The sequence below is a fragment of the Tursiops truncatus genome, chromosome 2 (assembly GCF_011762595.2).
Source record: "Tursiops truncatus isolate mTurTru1 chromosome 2, mTurTru1.mat.Y, whole genome shotgun sequence".
In the NCBI taxonomy this organism is placed as follows: domain Eukaryota; kingdom Metazoa; phylum Chordata; class Mammalia; order Artiodactyla; family Delphinidae; genus Tursiops; species Tursiops truncatus.
The window spans coordinates 92560038-92565303 of NC_047035.1; positions in this window are offsets into that span (position 1 = coordinate 92560038).

Genomic DNA, 5266 nt, shown 5'->3' on the forward strand with positions numbered 1-5266 from the left:
GAAAGGAGCCCTAATTCTCCTTCAATTTAGTCCCTAAATTGAAAAGCCCCAGGCAAATGTATTCAGGGATTCTCAATGATACATGATGAGGGGTGGCCATCCCCACCCCCAACCCAGTATTAGAAATATTTTTTAAACTCTCTCCACTTTTTTAGAGGGGACTCCTAAGAAGACTCATGACCAGAATCCCGCTCATTATGCCCAACAGTAAACATTCCCTGAGCACTTAATATGCATGAGGGACTTGAGGATGGCCTAAGGAAAACTCTGGATATCACTGCATCTCTGTGAATTTAGGCAACAATTTAGAACAACTGTTGCTTGTGGGTCAGCATTTGGGAACTTCTGCAAAATTCTAGGTATCTCTGCTTTTGCTTTGCAAAATTCTAGGTATCTCTGCTTTTGCTTTATTGATCTCCCTGTGAAAATTTTAACCCAAGTGATGGGAAATAGCCCAGCCTTTGCTTTTGAAAGTATAACATTGTGCAATTGTGTTACCTGGAATCTTGTTAAAGTGAATCAGGTTGTAAGCAGAGATTGTTAAAGCTGTGATGTCATTCTGTGTCACGGGGGACATCTTTTTTGGGTGACAGGTCAGCACTTACACCAATATCCAGAACAGTAGTGTTCTGGAACCAAAGCCTGCTGGGGCCTGACCACCTTTGACCCACATCTTTGACTTCCCAGTTAGAAACTCAGAAACTCTCCCTCCCAGCCGGAGGGCTTCCTCAGTCTCTCGCTTCCCCAAACCTCCGTGACTGAGGCCAGGAACCACAGCTCTATTGGGACAGATAGAGACACCAGCACGATATCCTCAATACCTGGGTTTGCATATGTGTAAACAAAATCAAGCCATCCTGTGACATAATCAACTTTAAAGACAGATTTTTCTCTTTTAAAAGGGTCAAAAATTGTGTCCGTAGAAATGTCTGTACAAGTCATCTTCCTCATTTGAAAGTACGAGTTTTTTTAATATGCTGATACCCATGTAAATCATTCAACAGATCTCTGATTTCAGGTGTATTGTTTGGAGACATATAATGAGTCTCCAAACCAAAACTCATATAATGAGTCTCCAAACCAAAATAATTTGGGGGTAAAACTAGTAAATGTCATCATCTGAAATGGAAGCTAACAAGAATCAGTATAAAAACAGTGACCCTCCCTAAGAGATGATCTGTTACATGTGTTGCTCGTTCCTACATCAGCTCTACGAGCATTTAGTGGGTCCCCGCTAAGGACCAAGAGATGAGCTCAGCGCAGTATGATGGTGTTTTCCAAGCCTCTATTTGGGAAGTCATGTCAGGGTTTCAAAGAAAGCTGACTGGAAAGACCCCTAGAAGGAAGGCCAGAGTCTTTTCCATGTGTTTGAACTTTTCAAAAATAATTATTTTGTCACTGCAGTTGGCGGGACTGCACGAAGACTGTAAAGAGACAGCTAACAGGAAAGGTGTCCCTCAGCATCACTGCGGCACTGTTTCAGGGGAGGCGGGCCGACTGGCCAACCCAGGTCTTCTAGTTGATGTGGGTGCCGTCTCCCCAGAGCGCACAGAGCGCCATGTTGTAATATGGATATATAGCTGATGGTGCATTCCATTATGATTGGCAATTTCCCTCTGCACAGACGTCATTCTTCTATGAAGCTGTAAGCTCCATGAGAGTAGAGAGTCCATCTATTTTCCTCATCATTATATTCCCAGTGCCTGGCACCAGGTAGGCAATAATTATCCATTGCTTTTTCATCAAGCAATCCTGATAAACAACTGGTTCCCTATGCAAGCTTTGCTATATGTGCATGGGCACTGGAGGAGGCATGTTGGAGGCAGAGAGGATGAGCTAAATAAATGGTGTGAGTCTCCTAGTTCAGGCACAGCAGTGAGTCTCAAACTTGAGCACTGATGAACTGGGAGACTGGGATTGACCTATATACACTAATATGTATAAAATGGATAAGGAATAAGAACATGCTGTATACAATAAATAAAAAACAATTCAAAAAATACCTTAACTCTTAAAGGTATTTTTCAATAGTTGAATTTATAATGAAGAGAGTGACACTTTCATCATAATAGTCATTAATCTAGAGAAAGAATTTTGTAAGAGAGGACTTAGGAGATTGATATAGTCTAAAATAAACTATTTAAAGCTTAAAATAAAAAAGAAAATTGAGCACTGAGAGTCACCTTCACCAAGAAGTTTTATTAAGACAGAATGATGGGCCCATTCCCCAGAGTTGAAATTAGAATTGGAATTTGCAGTTCTAACAAATTCCCAGGTGATGCTGGTGCTGTTGATTAGGGGCTGCATTTTGGTGAACCACTGACAGACAGAAAAACATCCCGAGTTACACATCATGTGTGCTTAGTTAGTACTTCACTTCCTCGGACATGGATTATCTTTTATTAACTGAAGCTCAGATCTTAGATCTGGTGGGACTCAAAGTGCAGGCATCAGGAAAGGCCTAGTAGAAAGCAGCACTTTGTCATCTTCAGCCTGCAATTGTTCTTGAAAACTCACATTAACAGTGTCTATTTACTAGATACACAAATACGTATTATTTGCTACAGCAGAACTAAAAGCAATCCTAGAGAGTGTCTAGTCAAACCTCTTTGTCTGATAAAAGAAAAAAAAAAGCCTGGGGAGGTGACGTACATGCCTAAAGTCACACAGCTCATTGGCATCGCTAAGCTCCCGCCTAGCACTGACAGAAGACCGGAGGGTGGTCCCAGACCAGCAGCATCAGCATCAGCTGGGAGCTTGTCAGACATGCAAATGACCAGACCCCACCCCAGACCTACTGAGTCAGAACCACTGGGGATAGGCCCAGCAAGCTACGTTTTAACAAGCCCTGCTGTTGACTCTGAAGCAGGCTCAATTTGAGAACCACTGGCTTGGAGCAGGGCTTCTCAAGTTTTAAGGTGCATAAGAAGCACCTGGGGATGCCACTGCTTCTACGGCCCACATCCCTCGGAACGGCAAGCAGCTCTAGAACAGTACTTCTCAAACATTGCTGCACATTAGAATCACTTGAGGAGCTGTCAAAAATCCCAAAGCCCAGGCCCATCTCATAACAATTAGATCAAGATTTCTGGGAGTGAGAGCCAGGCATCATCAGTACTTTTTAAAAAGGCTCCCAGGTGATTCCAGTATGCAGCAAAGTTCTGCGACCGCCAATTGAGAGCAAGGGTAATATGAAACTATAAGGTCTTGGCAAAGATTCTCTCCCCGACCAAACTCTACCCAGGCTCCTCTGAGCCCTCCTCCCTACTAGGCCTCAACCTTGGCCTATAAAGACTTGGACAAAACAATATCATAATTTCTAACAGCTCAAGGCCACACCCCTGGGATGATCCTACACCCCCTTAAAATGCCTGCCTGAGAAAACACAAGGCTGCCAAAAGATTTACCGTTTATTCCAGCCAACACCTGAAGATAGGGCCCCTGTCCCCCAGCCTCTGTGGGAGGGTAGGAGGCTAACTTCCATAAGCATCAGTTAGCAAACCCAGATGGGCTTCCCATGGACCAACCCCCTCTTCCTGCTTTTTGTAATTTTTCACTTCCCTGACTCTACTAAGTCCCTGCGTGCCTCCTTCCTGTTCCCCCATTCTCCCTCTAAAATGCCCAGTGACCGCTGAACAAATCAAGTTGAGCCCAGTTCACGCCAGACTCTTTTTTCTATTGCAGTAGTTATTACTGATTAAAAATCTGTCCTTACTACTTTAACTAGTGGCCAGCTTTGTTTACCTTTAACACTGTTAATATAACCAATTTCAGAACCACTCCCTGTAAAAGCACCATCTGAAATGGAAAGAAAATAATTTTTTTGGCCCATGAACTCACCATGGGTAAGCTGCTTGTGAGCACAGCTTTTATTTGACTATAGTGTGCAGGAAAAATATATATACAAGTTCCAAACTGAGAGAGGGAACATTTAACAGCAGTGAAGGACTAGAGGGGTCTGCTGAATGGTGAACTTCTGATCAAGGACAACCGTGAACAGTATGGTCTGCTGGGAATAGCATGGGCTTTACTGAGGACAAGGAGACCCGGGTTTGCCCACGTATAAGCTGTGTGACCTGTGGCCTCCGTTTTCTCATTTATAAACTGTAAGCCACAGTGCCTAACTCAAGCTGTCTGCCTTCATACCAAGGGCTCCTCCAAACTCTTTTTCTCACAAAGTCAAATCTTCAGCATACTAAAAAGCAAAATCCCTAAGTACATTCATTTAGGTTCCAGAACATGCCCTGGTTAGCTAATCCTTATTTCAGTGGTCAGCAAAGGAAACCATAAACAAAATAAAAAGGCAACCTATACACTGCAAGAAAATATTTGCAAATGACACTACCAACAAGGGCTTAATTTCCAAAATATAAAAGCAGCTCATACAACTCAGTAACAAACAACCCAATCTAAACAGACATTTCTCCAAAGAAGACATACAGATGGACAAAAGGCACATGAAAAGATGCTCAACGTCACTAATCCTTAGAGAAATGCAAATCAAAACTTCACTGAGGTATCACCTCACACCAGTCAAAATGGCCATCATTAAAAAGTCCACAAACAATAAGTGCTAGAAAGGATGTGGAGAAAAAGGAACCCTCCTACACTGTTGATGGGAACGTAAATTGGTGCAGCCACTATGGAAAGCAGTATGAAGATTCCTCAAAACACTAAAAATAGGGTTGCCATATGACCCAGGAATCCCACTCCTGGGCATATATCTGATTAAACTATAATTCAAAAAGATACATACAACTCAATGTTCATAGCAGCACTATTTACAATAGCCAAGACATAGAAACAATCTGAATGTCCATCGACCGATGAATGGATAAAAATGTGGTACATATATACAATGGAATATTACTCGGCCATAAAAAAGAATGAAATAATGCCATGTGCAGCAACACGGATAGACCTAGAGATTATCATACTAAGTGAAGTAAGTCAGAAAGAGACAAATACCATATGATATCACTTATATGTGGAATCTAAAATATGACACAAATGAACTTATCTATGAAACGGAAACAGATTCACAGACATAGAGAACAGACTTGTGGTTGCCAAGGCATGGTGGGGGGAGGATGGTTTGGGAATCTGGGATTAGAAGATGCAATCTATTATATATAGAATGGATAAACAACAGGTCCTACTGTATAGCACAGGTAACTATATTTTACCCTGTAGTAAACCATAATGGAAAAGAAAAACAAATATTTCAGTGGTCAATTAAGTGACACAGGATATGCTTTTTTCAGGG